General features: G+C 44.5%; 1 protein-coding gene across 1 annotated transcript in view; it reads right to left on the reverse strand.

Moving 5' to 3' along the window:
- LOC110485210 (adhesion G protein-coupled receptor L1) overlaps window positions 1-15,577 on the reverse strand; it is a 218,625-nt gene extending 203,048 nt beyond the window's left edge. Inside the window, exon 1 of the mRNA XM_090197034.1 lies at window positions 14,128-15,577. The gene's annotated coding sequence lies outside the window, so the exon portion shown is untranslated. The remainder of the gene's footprint in view (window positions 1-14,127) is intronic.
- Window positions 15,578-16,041: the final 464 nt, after the last annotated feature.

Consider the following 16,041-nt stretch of genomic DNA (forward strand, 5'->3'; position numbering starts at 1 on the left):
GAGATGGTGAACAGCTACAACGTGAGGATACCAACAGCCCTGTAGTGCCCTGAGATGGTGAACAGCTACAACGTGAGGATACCAACGCCCCTGTAGTGCCCTGAGATGGTGAACAGCTACAACGTGAGGATACCAACAGCCCTGTAGTGCCCTGAGATGGTGAACAGCTACAATGTGAGGATGGGCAGATACAACTGACTATTTCTTCACTCTCTCGCTATCTCCTCTCCTCGTCTAAAAAGACATCTTGTCATCTTCCCATCCAGCATATACCACCACTCTAATTCCTAACACCCAAGTGTGTGTGTGTGTGTGTGTGTGTGTGTGTGTGTGTGTGTGTGTGTGTGTGTGTGTGTGCGTGCGTGCGCGTGTGTGTGTGATTCATAAACAAATACATCCTCCTCCCCTAAAAACAGACCAACAATCTCCTCTATTTACAAACTCCAACCAGCAGACTACATCATCCAATTCCAATCACCCCATCATACCCCACTATGCCCAATTACTTATGCCCCAATCTCTCTTCAACAGCCATACTGCCCACCTACACCCAGCTATGCCCTTTCACCAGACTCTACCCTCACCCAGTTTGCTCAATCCCATCCTGTTATCTCCGTATAATCATGCTGACACTAAGCTCTACAGATGTAGGATCTTAATATGACCCAGTTTGCTAAAGCAGGAAAATAATGTGAATTATTATGTGGATTATAATTAATGGACCTCTTTTGTAGGGGTTGATAGATTTTTCGTTACGGCAAATCAAGTCTGACATTTGAAATGGAAATGACAAACTTCAGAAGCCTTTTTATACCTTGAATACACTACTGTGCAGGAAATGTCTCTGCAACAAGAGAGTGATCAAATTAAGATCTACATCTGTATGTCAAAATGCCCCCCCTACCCCCCCCCCCCCACACACACACACCCCATGTCCCTCTCACCCTCCAGACCCCTCTATCTCCACCGTGCAGACAGTCTACACTGAGCACAAACACCCAAACTCTCCCTCTGTGCTCTTTTCCCCATCTTTGATTTTCTGTCCATCAAGGGGGCGTGGATTAGCGCTCTCTTGTTTATCTGCTCGTCAGTTTTATCTATCTATCACAGAGCCATCCGCTCTGGCCCCCGCAGCCCGGCCACTGCATTAATCCCATATCAGCCGGCCAACCATCCATCACACTGCTGTCTATAACGTCAGATCCATCATCCGCCCATCTGTCTCCAACTGCCCCATACACAGGGATGATCTCCACGCAGAGGGGCCGCAGGGAGAGAGGGAGAGAGGGGGAATAGAGGGCGGTAGAGTGAAATTGAGAGAGAGAGAGAGAGGAGAGAGATAGGAGAGAGGAGAGAGAGGAGAGAGAGAGAGAGAAGAGAGATAGGAGAGAGGAGAGAGAGAGAGAGAGAGAGAGAGATAGGAGAGAGAGGAGAGAGAGAGAGAGAGAGAGAGAGAGGAGATAGATAGGAGAGAGGAGAGAGAGAGAGAGAGAGTGAAGGATAAAATTACACTCTGCATCCCCTCCCCCCCCCCTCCCTCCTTCCTTACCTCTCTCCCTCCTTCCTTCCTTCCTTACCTCCTTCCTTCCTTCCCTCCTTACTTCCCTCCCTAACTCCCTCCTGTCCTGCTGACAGGATTCTCTTCATGTCACTACATGCTTATTACCCATTCCGTTTGTTTCCCTGTAATTTGTTTGTTTTCCTCGCCTTGCTAATTCCAGCCAGTGGGAAGAGTGCCAGGCTACCAGCGCAAGCTAGTACACCGCTGAGGAAGAGGAGGGGTCATACACTCCCCATAAACTCCCATAAAGCCCTGGTGCATGCTGGGAGGATCCCTGGCCCCTCACTTTTCAGTAGAACGGTCACTGCAGAGCAGGGATAGGCTGGGGATATTGTCTAAAGCCTCCAGCTTTAAAATGGCTCAATATCTGGGTTCATTCAGGGTCGTTTGTACCATCCATATCTGCTAACGTGTGGGGTGAGTGAGAGGGCACGTGTGCTCAGGAGTGAAGGTGAGTGGAGGGCGAATGCTAGGACAGAGACAGGATGTGGGAGTGGACAAGGGAGCATGTTAGTGCACTCAGGGGCAGGTGAGAGTACACAAGCAGGAAGAGGCTAGATGTGCAAACAGGCAAGTGAGTGCAAAGCCATTTTGGTTAGGGTACACTTTGAGTATACAGTGGCATAAGCTAGTGCGAGGTTAGATGATTGTTCATGTTAGTAGACAGATGGTGGAGGAGCAGAAGACGAGGGTATTGAGTGGCAGCCAGATGAGTGCACGATGCAGCCAATACATGCCAAGAAGTAAGTGCAGGCTAGAAGAGAGGCAATCAGTGCACAACAAGCATACAGTTAGACCAACAGAAGATCCTGGGTGTATAAAGGACACAAGGTTAGTGGTTAGTGTACAAAGGGTCAGAGTGACCATCAGTAGAAACGATGCTAGAATAGCCCTGTTAAAAGTCTTATAATCGCCTCAATGCAATTACAGAGTGCCAACCAATTATACACTGGCTTCATATTTTTCTCTGTAAATCCACAGCAGTCAGTAGAGCATGTTCTTACATACCTAGTACAAGTTCATTACAGAAACTGTCGCCTTCGAGGTCTTCCCAGAGTTATACCTATGACATGGGTTAGGTGTTGCCCCTAATATTAATGTTACTGTAGGCTACATGGTAATTATAAGGTGGGATTTGGAACCTACTGAGTAATTAATAAGAACATAGCATTTACTTCTGAATTTTATTATGTGTATGTATAATAACACATAAGAATGTGTTCTTAACTGACTTGCCTAGTTAAATAAAGGTTAAATAAAATCTAAAATATGAGCTCCTACTGTTGGTAGAGCTTGATCCCCAAACTCATTCTTTTGGAAAGGAACAACAAAGGAAACCCCTGAATGAATGTATTATTTAAAACCAACACCAGTAGGATACCTTTTGATAAAGGGATCTAGAAATGTAATTCTAAGTCCTTAAGCCTTGTGCCGTCTATAGTGAATATATTTCCGTAGAAATAGGTAGAAAGTATAATAATGTTTATTCAATTCAAAGCAAGGTAATTCCGTAGTTATCTAATGAAAATGGTGCTGTAACCCAGCAAGGACACTGCATATCATACGGTCAAGGACACTGCATATCATACGGTCAAGGACACTGCATATCATACGGTCAAGGACACTGCATATCATACGGTCAAGGACACTGCATATCATACGGTCAAGGACACTGCATATCATACGGTCAAGGACACTGCATATCATACGGTCAAGGACACTGCATATCATACGGTCAAGGACACTGCATATCATACGGTCAAGGACACTGCATATCATACGGTCAAGGACACTGCATATCATACGGTCAAGGACACTGCATATCATACGGTCAAGGACACTGCATATCATACGGTCAAGGACACTGCATATCATACGGTCAAGGACACTGCATATCATACGGTCAAGGACACTGCATATCATACGGTCAAGGACACTGCATATCATACGGTCAAGGACAGCCAATGTGCAAAAAGTACACAGTAACAAATGTCAGTCAGAATCAGTGAATACTCTCTGCAAACGAGATATGTTCATCACAATGGTGATTATGACTAGGGCTGTGACGGTCATGGAATTTTGGTTGACAGTTATTGTCCATCTAAATGACCGCAGTCATCCTAATAGCCTTTCGAATAGCAAAAATGGGAAGGGGAAAAAAATACATTTTCTCCTCTCCTCCGCTCCGGACTGCATGTGCTGCCCTAGAAATAAAAATAATAGAACTGGCATCCCAATTCAAGTGGGGAGGGGGCCATTGCCCAACTGAAGACTAGTTTGCAGCAGATACAGACTCAACCACACAAATGCCTGGCTGTCCCGTCTTCAGTCAGCTGTTCGTTCTACACAGCTGTCCCGTCTTCAGTCAGCTGTTTGTTCTACACAGCTGTCCCGTCTTCAGTCAGCTGTTCGTTCTACACAGCTGTCCCGTCTTCAGTCAGCTGTTCGTTCTACACAGCTGTCCCGTCTTCAGTCAGCTGTTCGTTCTACACAGCTGTCCCGTCTTCAGTCAGCTGTTCGTTCTACACAGCTGTCCCATCTTCAGTCAGCTGTTCGTTCTACACAGCTGTTCGTTCTACACAGCTGTCCCGTCTTCAGTCAGCTGTTCGTTCTACACAGCTGTTCGTTCTACACAGCTGTCCCGTCTTCAGTCAGCTGTTCGTTCTACACAGCTGTCCCGTCTTCAGTCAGCTGTTCGTTCTACACAGCTGTCCCGTCTTCAGTCAGCTGTTCGTTCTACACAGCTGTCCCGTCTTCAGTCAGCTGTTTGTTCTACACAGCTGTCCCGTCTTCAGTCAGCTGTTCGTTCTACACAGCTGTTCGTTCTACACAGCTGTCCCGTCTTCAGTCAGCTGTTCGTTCTACACAGCTGTTCGTTCTACACAGCTGTTCGTTCTACACAGCTGTTCGTTCTACACAGCTGTCCCGTCTTCAGTCAGCTGTTCGTTCTACACAGCTGTTCGTTCTACACAGCTGTTCGTTCTACACAGCTGTTCGTTCTACACAGCTGTCCCGTCTTCAGTCAGCTGTTCGTTCTACACAGCTGTCCCGTCTTCAGTCAGCTGTTCGTTCTACACAGCTGTCCCGTCTTCAGTCAGCTGTTCGTTCTACACAGCTGTCCCGTCTTCAGTCAGCTGTTTGTTCTACACAGCTGTCCCGTCTTCAGTCAGCTATTCGTTCTACACAGCTGTTCGTTCTACACAGCTGTCCTGTCTTCAGTCAGCTGTATGTATTTTATGAGGGTTATTTTATTTTCATGACTGTCTTCATCCATAACCGTCGGTTACATGGTTATACGGTAATTGAGCCAGACCTAATAATGACTGCAGAATGTCAATGTAGCTACAAACGACAGTTTTTTAAAAGTTTTCTTTAAATGAAATACCGTATCTATCCGTATATATACCTTTTTATCTAGCCCTGTTTTTATTTGGGGTTTCTACATGAACATGGATGAGGAGGATGGAGGAAGGCTCTTTCTTTCATCTATAATGAGCACAAACAAACATCTCCAACAAATGTTATTGTTTGACTGGCACTGCATCAGGGTAGACAGCTGTCAGGAGGAATCCTTCTCTATCCTCAGTAGAACTCAGTTCATTAGTAAGACAGCTTTACTCAGGGTTCCCTGTTCTAGTTGGAACAAACACTACTCTGACATACTGTACCTGCCGGTACGCAATACAATTTGACTCATCATTCCGCAATACCTGTCTGTGTGTATGTGTGTGTGTAAATGTGTGTGTGTATATATATGTGTATGCGTGTGTATCTGTGTGTGTGTATATATGTGTATGTGTGTGTATGTGTGTGTGTAATGTGTGTGTGTATATATGTGTGTGTGTGTATATATGTATATGTGTGTGTATCTGTGTGTGTATATATGTGTATGTGTGTGTGTATCTGTGTGTGTGTAAATGTGTGTGTGTAATGTGTGTGTGTGTATATATGTGTATGTGTGTGTGTATCTGTGTGTGTGTGTAAATGTGTGTGTGTAAGTGTGTGTGAGTGCGTGTATGTGTTGTGTACTATATTGGGGAGTGGTTGTATTATATCAGTTCTCTCTCATGCTCTCATTGCTCTGACTCCAACAAAGGGGTAAAAACCGTCCATCCATAACAGATGCAATTACCACTGGCAAAACACACACACACACACACACACACACACGCACGCACGCACGCACGCACTCACACACACACACACACACACACACACACACACACACACACACACACAGACTGAATTAATCAGGCCTTAGACAAATAGCTGTGTAGATTCAGTGGATAACCAGATCAATAGTGTACACTCAATTCATTTGAGTTCACAGAGATGTCAAATTCTGCATAGTTCCATAACACACTGATTATATGGCCTCCACATTAATTCACCAGATCAATAAAACCAATCTTTCAAATAAATCAAGTCACAAGCAAAGCAATGAGCCAACTGTAGGAGGAAAAGTCTGAAATGCCCTATTCCAGAGGCATTGTAATGTCCACCATGCACTCTGAGCATCAGCAACAACAAACAATAAAATAGTCAAGGAACAGACAGGGCATAGTAATTGGTTTTATTGGATGTAAGGCCAGTGTTTAGGAGCCGTTTTGAACAGCTGTGGTCAGTGAGGTCAGAACATGACGTGTGGTCACTGGAATACCATGTTGCTGTGAGGTCATGGTAGGTTAGGTTGTGGTCAGTGTAGTTGATTTGTGGTCTGATGATCTATGACGTGCGGTTTGTTTGTGTATGCAGTGGGATGAGCTGAGTAGAACTGGTAAAGTTCATAAAGATTGGATTGTGTGGTTATTAAACTAGGCCCCAAACTACTGTCTGTGTTAAACTATGGTTACATAACATGTCTTATATGTGTTATGTTGAAACTATATTCAACACATACTCACCTGAAAATATTAAGCCTTGAGTTCTGGTCATATTGTATGGACAATGGCAGTGAAGTGCTCCACAGTCATTGTTTGTGGTAATGAGCACCATTATAATTATATGGAAAAATAGTAGGTATTGGTATGTCCATTGGCAGTTGGACAGTGTGGTCAGTGAACATCATAAATCCAGTAGACGTTTCGTAGACGCTGTGGATCGTTGATGACAATAATACAGTAAGGAGAAGAAGGTATGAATATTGAAGGAGAGAAGAGAGGGAGAGGGAGAGGAAGAGAGGGAGAGGAGGAGAGGAGAGAGGGAGATGAGGGAGAGGGAGAGAGGGAGAGGAGAGAGGGAGAGGGAGAGGAGGAGAGGAGAGGGAGAGGAGGAGAGGGAGAGGAGGAGAGGAGAGAGGGAGAGGAGGAGAGGAGAGAGGGAGAGGAGGAGAGGGAGAGAGGGAGAGGAGGAGAGGAGCGAGGGAGAGGATGAGAGGAGAGAGGGAGAGGGAGAGGAGGAGAGGAGAGAGGGAGCAGGCGACAGGGCAAATCTCAGGTGAGAGATGCGTAGTCCCCACTGTAATTATAATTCTTAATGAATCTACTCTGGATGCGTTCTCTGGCTCTGTCTCTCTCTCTCTACCCCCTCTCTCTCTATCTCCCCCCTCTCTGCCTCTCTCTCTGTCTCTCCCCCCCTCTCTCCCCCTCTCTCTTTCTGCTCTCTCTCTCTCTCCCCTCTCTCTCTCTCTCTCTCTCTCTCTCTCTCTCCCCCCTCTCTCTCTCTCCTTTCTCTCATCTACCATCTGCCTATGTTTTATGCTTTAGGTGTTTTGGCTGCTTTAATTTATGAATCTACATTGGCCTGTCACCCCTTTCTTCATGAGCTCCCTCTCTCCTCCTCCCTCTGTTCCTCTACCTCTCCCTTTCTCCTTCCTCTACCTCTCCCCTGTTCCTTCCAACTCCCATTTCTACAGACACAGGCAAACAAACAGCTGCCGTTGTGTCCTTGTGGTGTCTCCTCTCTCACAGCTCAAACCCTAGCTGACACACACACATGTACACACTCTTCAAACACATCTTCTCCAGAGGGAGTGTTGCGGACACAAATAACAGCTCCCCTCACACACGGCAGAGCTGCACAGTCCTCTGTGGACTGACTCATGTCTCAGGTGAGCACTGCTGCTGCCCTTACGGAACAGGTAACCACACACACACAAACACACACACAAACACACACACACTCCGGCGCCATGCAGGCTCGCCCCCCTGTTGATGCATTTCTCTTTATCTAGCCTGATGCCTCATGGGAGCTGCTGATTGTTCTAAGAAGACAATGAATAACTTCTGCACTAATTCCTCTGCTCTGAAAGGGTCAGTGGAAGCAAGGAGCAGTGAGGAGCAGTGAGGAGCAGTGAGCAGCCAGGGAGAAGCCAGTGAGGAGCCAGGGAGGAGCCAGTGAGGAGCCAGGGAGGAGCCAGGGAGGAGCCAGTGAGGAGCCAGGGAGGAGCCAGGGAGGAGCCAGGGAGGAGCCAGTGAGGAGTCAGGGAGGAGCCAGTGAGGAGCCAGGGAGGAGCCAGTGAGGAGCCAGTGAGGAGCCAGTGAGGAGCAGGGAGGAGCAGTGAGGAGTCAGGGAGGAGCCAGTGAGGAGCCAGTGAGGAGCCAGGGGGTCATGTAAAGAGTGGTCTATTAGGGAGAGGAGGTGTCTCTGTGTGGCAGAGAGCGCAGGCTGACAAGATAATGAGGACAAAAGTGTCAATATTGATGCCGGTAGAGAGAGAGAGAGAGAGAGAGAGAGAGAGAGAGAGAGAGAGAGAGAGAGAGAGGCCAAGTGTGAAAAGGTATACTAAGGAGGAGGAGTTGAAGGAAGCTGATACTGGACTGTCACTAATAACACACACAGGCACACACACCACACACACCACGTCTCACACACCACAGCTCTGTTTCGACCAGCCCATCCCAGCAGCTTCATGACCATCACTGCTTCTACTCCAGCCAACACCCTCCGTCAAATCTATCAGAAAAGCATAGGAGATGATTGTACAAGCTATTAGGTCAATTGATCCCTGTTTCCTTTCATCTGGCCGGGATCTACTTTTTCAGACAGACAGGTTCAGCAAGGAGCCCATTTAGCCTAACGAGTAGGAAAGCTTAGCTTGGATGGTGCTAATGGTTCACCTCTCTGTCTTTCACCCTCTCTGGGAATGTCTCTTCCCTCTCACTGTCTTAGGAGGAAATACATGGAGAGACATGGGGGAATGGAAACAAGTGGAAAAAATGTGCTCTGAATCCTCTTCATTATTCTAAAAGAGAAGGAGTATTTCTGTCTGTAATAAAGCCCTTTCGTGGGGAAAAACTCATTCTGATTGGCTGGGCCTGGCTCTCCATTGGGTGAGCTTGGCTGCCAAGTGGGTGGGCCTATGCCCTCCAAGGCCCACCTATGGCTGCACCCCTCCCCAGTCATGTGAAATCCATTGATTAGGACCTCATTTATTTATTTCCTTCTATGAACTGTAACTCAGTAAAATCTTTGAAAATGTTGCATGTTGCGTTTATATTGTTGTTCAGTATATAAGAGAAATACTTTTTTTACTTTAAAGGAGCAATCTGCAGTTGATACATACATTTTGGGGGGTAGAAATCCATGATATGTACCCATTGATTATTGAAGAATGTAATTTATAAATTCCTCATAAGCTTAGTTCAACTGTTGTACCCCATCAGAATCCCCCAAAATATATGCTTGTTTTACTCTGTTTGTAAACAAATGAAACGTAAACAAACACTATATAAGCTCAAAACATAGTTAAAACTACATGTGTTATGATGGACGGTCAGTCCTTGAATCCATAGCTCTATCTATGAATTTGGGAGTGGTAACATTTCTCCAGCCCCATCCCTCAGCTTTTTACCAAAACAGGGACGGGGAATTTGCTTTGTTATTGTTTCAACTGCTGATTGCAGCTTTAAGTAAAGAGCACCTATAGCTCTGGCAGTTCCTTGAATAGAAAACACCTTCCATAACAGCTTTCATCATACTATAATAACATTTATTGCAACCAGCGGGACTAAGATCTTTTCATATACAGTATCATTATTCTTAAGTGCTGTACTTTCATTGTGTTTCAAAATGGCCACTATGGACCTCCAACTCTTTTTCAAGAACAGCATCTTACGAATCTAAATATATTTGAACAGTGAAATAATGGAGAGGGAGGTTGGAATAGACTGATGCTGTGCTGAACACTAAGGGCCGAGGCGGGGAGTGCTATGCTGCTGGATATACAATGGCAATTGTTGAGACCATAGTCTGGCTACATTTTTACTTTTCTTTCCCAGTATGAATGGAATAATCAAGCATGTTGAAAAGGGCAATCAGTCTGCCATTGTGGGCAGCAGGTTGCAGGGTGGTTGTTAGGACTGGTGTGACTTACCAGAGCGCCACGCCAATTTGGAGCCAATCCACACACACACACACACACACACACACACACACACACACACACACACACTACTGTAAACGTGGGCAGATCCAAATGAGTTGCTTGGGTGGCTGAGTGGTCCATTGATTGGGCCTCTTTGAGTCTTTTCACAGCTGTAAACCAAGCCCCTTCACAGTCGATAGACACAACCCAAATACGGAGGGCAAACAATCCACTGTGTTGCTACATGGACCCATCAGGCTAATTCTACAGCCCACTCCATGTATGAAAAACAGTCCTCCTGACTGATGCTCTCTGGTCATGTTATAAATGAGGGTGGCTCAAGGATGTGCAGGATAGAGGGATGATGGGGTGAGGTTGAATCCCCCCTCCCAGCCCTCGCCCCTGTTCCAGATGTAGGAGGGCCTGTGTGACTCGTAAAGGCAGTGGCACTGGGATGCTGCAGTTACAGGCTGCTACATTCAGAGACACATTCACCCAGCAACACTTCACAACACAAAGGCCCTGACTGAGCTCCAGCCCTGAACAGCCTTGACTGGGACGCCCTGTTCCCGTCGCCTTTGTGCCTCCGCACAACAACCCAGACAATTTCTGCTTGTTGCCCATTGTGCACCTTTCTCTCTCTCCTTCGCTCACCAACTCTTTCTCTCTTTCGCCCCTTCTTCTGTCCAATCACTCAGAAACATGCATTAACACCTCCACCCTGCAAAGTGTAATCTTGTCAAATACAAAAATAAGAAAAACTAATTACAGATGCAATTTTGAAGAAAAAAAAACACGATAGGGCACAATCAATTACAATAATTACTTTCTGTTTTAAAGCGTCCTTGTCTCTCCGTGTTTTTAGGGAGCTGAAACACATACAAAGTTGCCAATCAACTCTGCCCCCGATCCGCCACAATAACTGTCATTAGAATCATAATGGCTTTCCCTGTCAGAAGAAACCTTATCATTCTACACGGCTGGTAAATAACCAGCCAGCACAAGCTGCCAACAGCAGGTAAACACCCTGACCAGTGGGAGAGGAGGATGAGAGAGTAGAGAGAGAGAGAGAGAGAGAGAGAGAGAGAGAGAGAGAGAGAGAGAGAGAGGGGGAGAGAGAGAGAGAGAGAGAGAGGGAGAGAGAGAGAGGGAGAGAGAGAGAGAGAGAGAGAGAGGGGGAGAGAGACAGAGAAAGCAGAGAGAGAAAGAGACAGAGAGAGACAGAGAAAGTAGAGAGAGACAGAAAAAAATGAGTAATGTAAAATACAGCACATGATAGATAGCCAGATTGTAGGTCAGACGAGGGAGAAAAAACCCATCCTTGCATAGACATGTGTGACGTTATTTAAAAAGGTATAAAGATTACTAGCCAGTGCCTATGCACATCACATGAGAGGCAGTTGTACAGCAGCACTGCACAACACACTATGAAAAATGCATGGTGCTACGCAGTCTGTCTGTATCCATCAGTGAACACCTCAACCTAATGCAATGGAATGGACCGGAGCAGGCTGGCTGATCATGAATTCAGGCTACAGACTCAAATTGATGTTTTTGCTTCTTTTATGGAATATTACATGTTGTAGTGTAACAGCCTGAATTTAAAATGGATTAAATAAAAATGTTGGGTCACTGGCCTACACACAATACCGCAAAATGTCAAAGTAGAATTATGTTTTTAGAAATGTTTACAAGTTAATTACAAATGAAAAGCTAAAAACTCTCGAGTCAATAACTAGTCAACCCCTTTGTTATGGCAAGACTAAATAAGTTCAGGAGTAAAAATGTGCTAAACAAGTTACATAATACGTTGCATGGACTCACTCTGTGTGCAATAACTGTTTATTACCTCTGTACCCCACACAAACAATTATCTGTAAGGTCCCTCAGTCGAGCAGTGACACAACTAGAAAATGGCTGCCTAGCCATGGCTATCAACAAACAATTTGATAGAGCTTGAAGAATTTTTAAAAGAATGATGTGCAAATATTGTACAATCCAGGTGTGCAAAGCTCGTAGAAACGTACGCAGAAAAACTCACAGCTGTAATCACTACTAAAGGTGCTTTTACAAAGTATTGATTTAGGGGTGTGTATACTTTTGTAAATGAGATATTTCTGTATTTCATTTTCAATGCATTTACAAAAATGTCTAAAAACATGTTTTCACTTTGTCATTATGGGGTATTATGTGTGGATTCAGTCTGTAACACAACAAAATGTGGAATAAGTCAAGGGGTATGAATAGTTTCTGAAGGCACTGTAAGTACGATTTTCGTAAATGATGAATAGCAGTTCAATGGACTATCCGATGCAGCAGGTGTTCCACAGGGCACTGTGTTGTGTCCTGGGTTGTCTGTGGAGGAATTTGTATCAGCGGTGTATCTCTTGACTTAGTTTGTATTAACATATCCATTTAGTCAGCCTTATGAGTAGCTTTGGGGGATGAACCAATTCATATGCTGAACAGGGTGGATGTTGCTAGGGAAATATGGAGAGGACCGTAGGAGCCACTAGTATTATTTGTATGAAAAATTGGTGTGTGTGTGTGCGCGTGTGTGCGTGTGTTAGAGCTAGAATATGGATTGAATATAAACATGGCTTTATTTTTATATAGGTTTGGATGCAAATGATTTCTTCAGTACATGTGAATATTTGACTCTTCACGTATTACGTATGGCTTCTATTACGCCAACCGCCAAAACGCTATCGAAATGATTTCAGTGATATAAATCCACTTCTGATTACCGGCATATTACAACATGGGGGTATCATTAATATCATGCTAATGCCTGACTATTAATCATCCCACTGAAATCCAATAATCATTTTTCTGATGGTGATGTGACACGCAGACAGAGACGCATAAATCCTTCTGTCTTGTCTTCAAGCAGAGAGAATGTTTGGCTTTCAACCATTTCTAGAAGGATGCCAGAGGCTTCTTGAACGCACAAAATAACCGCTTTAATATGTAAAGGGATTTGAATTCCAGTGAGCCTGTTATGGGCCTTTTGAAAGAATGGTACAATACCTGCTACTTCTCTGCATATGTGTGGAGTGGACATTAAGATCCAGAAAATGTATCCCTCCAAAACTAACTTTGGCATGTGCTGATGTAGGCTAGAAAAACTGAGTGGCTGTTTCAATTATGTTGTTTGTATTATGTTAGTTGCGGGCTTCCATTTCCTCTGTGCCCTTACCCTAAAAAGATCTGTGAAAGTATAGGCCTATTCAGTAGCGAATATGTTAATATGGAATATGAAGTGTGTGGTGTATAGGCTGGGCTACGGTTTAACGAGGTCGGGGATTAATGCTTTAGTCCCACACATTGGGGACGGGCGAGCAGTTCACTTTTGAGCTCTCCTGCGCTCTAATGCGGATTTTCTTGTATAACACGCAATGAGCCCTTAAATGATAAAAGGTGTCTCTCCGTGAGACGACCTGCTACTGTGCTGCTGCTGGAAATGGGGAAATAGATGGAGGGAGGTAGTACATCACACCGCTTATGCTGCCTCTGTCTCTTCATCGCATTTTTCTTTCACATACGCTCGTTTTTTCTTCATGGGTGGTTGGGCTCGTATAGGGCGCTGCAAGCCAGGCAATTCGTCCAGGCAAGCTTACCACGACAGTTCATCGCTCACTCATACATTAAATGTATTAAGGAAGCTGGCTCGCTTTTCTTCCCATGTCATCTGCGTACACGTCAAGCCCGTGAATGGCCCACGTCCTCTTCCATTACCAGTGTCGGACACCGGCAGTCAAATTCAAGCCAAATAGCTGTCGTGGAAGTGATTTTGCGCATAACCATAGATATCAACAGAACGTTGTACAATGTAGTATAGACTAGTTGTATAGACTAGTCCACCGTTTTCAATTTCAGGGAGATTGAGGCTAAATAACATTCAGTGAGCTTAACATTAATTCAATTTAACAATGGTCAATTTAATTAGTAATGCATTGCACGTTGCACTTCAGACATTATGTCCAATATAAATTACCTATTAATGTCCGCTTAGTCAAACACGAGTGTACACACAAAATAATAACCACACGTTTTAATCATGAAGCAACTGTTGACGCATCGTAAACATACTCCACATTTGTCCAAGCATAAAATATCAATAAATAAAGCTCGTTACACGCCTCTCCACCTCTCTGCCTGTGGTGACAGACAGATTCCACCGTCACATTCAGTGCAGCATCCCGTAGACCCAAATAGGCTACATGGGCTATAACATTAAAAACCTTGCTTCGTGTCCTACCTTGATTCCTCCAATCTCCTTCCTTCGTTGCTCAGTATATCTCATTCATTCTTCCTTCCCCCTCTTTTCACTCTCTCCTTCTCCTGTGGTTATCCGTCGTTTGTCATTTCTTGGTCCTTCTTCGCGCGGATGCATAAAGATAAACAATTAATAACCTGCTATCTTCAAAACAACCACTGCGAATGAAACGGGAAAAATCCTGCCGGTTAAAAATGACAAAAACAGTGGCGGCGTATCCCTCATATCATGTTTATGCTCATGGAATTATACCCATATGCGTATCAGAATAAATAGTAATGCGACCTTGCCTCACTTTAAGACATTATTTCGTTTAGGCGCGTAAAGGCGGTCCCAGTTTTCCATAATAGGCAATAACGTCTCTAGCCTAGCACATAAATGTGTGCTGCGCAGTCCGTTTGAAATGGTTGTAGATAAGCCGTTTTCAATTGGCCATTGCAAAAAGTATCTCTTTGGATGTCTTCCTAAATATTTTAGGCTTCAATGGCTAAAGACCTTTTGTTGAAGGACCGATGCGGTTCTAATGTCGGTGGTTAAGAAATTCCATTATAGGCTATCCACAATTGTTGACTCTCAATGCAGATATATCAAACCTGGAACCAAAACACAAATATCAAAGGTTCCTTTACCGACTCATGCCACGTAGAAAATAGCAGTCGTTCTGTCTCCTCTGTCAGTAGCCTATGTCGAAATGTCTGTCGCTGGTAGCCTACAGAGGACTTCTACGCACTCAAGAACATTCAAGTAGTCTATTCTCGCACATTTTGCATGAATGAACTAAAGATTCCAAATTATTGTGTGCGAATATTCATAGATTGATGGTGCCCCTCAGCTGAAGCGAACTTCCTCAGCGATGTCAACGGGTAGGCTATAAGATTATTTATTGAAAGATGGATGTTGGATAATTTATGTTAAATTGAAAGGCTATCATGCGGCTACAAAATAACGACTAATAGTTCTGCAGAGCGTTTAGCTCATATTTCAATAACCAAACACAATGGAATTTTTTCCCCCACAAAAGCAAGCAAGTTTAGCTAGTTCATCTTTCCTGTGATGCAAATGTCATATGTCGTTGCCTGTGATGACAGACTGGCAGGCGAGGCGCGCATCTGGCTGTTCACCGCGTAGCATTCAGCGTCGCACATATGTTGTTTATTAAAAATCGCGAAATCTCCACCGAGAAGTCTATATTTCAGGTGAAGTCCTCGAGGCGATAATTAGATTCCCTAGTCGACGTTTGGTCCCTATAGACAGGCGCCACCGTGCACGCAGAAACATAAATGTTATTTCAGGGTTGTGATTCTCATCTTGTTATTCATTTACGTGCAGACTACGTATCCTAGACTACGTGTTCGGGTTTATGGTCGTGGCATGGGAGGAAGCAGAGAGAAGACGAAGGAAAGGTGAGAAGGACACAGGGTAAGCTATGTATGTTCCTTTACAGGAGTGCCTCGTTGAGAAGGACGCCGAGGAAAGCAGCATTGGTGAAAGAGTATTGTTTCACCGCGTGATGCCGCTCCCTAGTGAAGGCGCTCAGGACCGTAACAGGAACGACAAGTCTTTTGTATAATAATAGCCTAAGCCTACACCCAAGTCCCCATATAAAACTGCAGTCAGATACGCTATATTACGCGAATCACATTGCATGCTGTCCAATACACTATTAGGCTATTTTGTCTCCGGGTTCCAAATGAAACCAATCACAGTCTTGGTCTGTACTTTATAACGGGATTGTGAAGGCTAGTAGACCTAGTAGTAGACTATGCATGACAGGTTTACATAGTTTAGAAATCAGCCACATCAGCGAACTATGTGTTAAACATCAACATTACAATCACAATGTCAACCAATGAGTTATAACTACTGATTTATAACATATGTTATACTGAATCATCT

Source organism: Oncorhynchus mykiss, chromosome 13 (genome assembly GCF_057628025.1).
Source record: "Oncorhynchus mykiss isolate SJ-2025 chromosome 13, ASM5762802v1, whole genome shotgun sequence".
Taxonomy (NCBI): domain Eukaryota; kingdom Metazoa; phylum Chordata; class Actinopteri; order Salmoniformes; family Salmonidae; genus Oncorhynchus; species Oncorhynchus mykiss.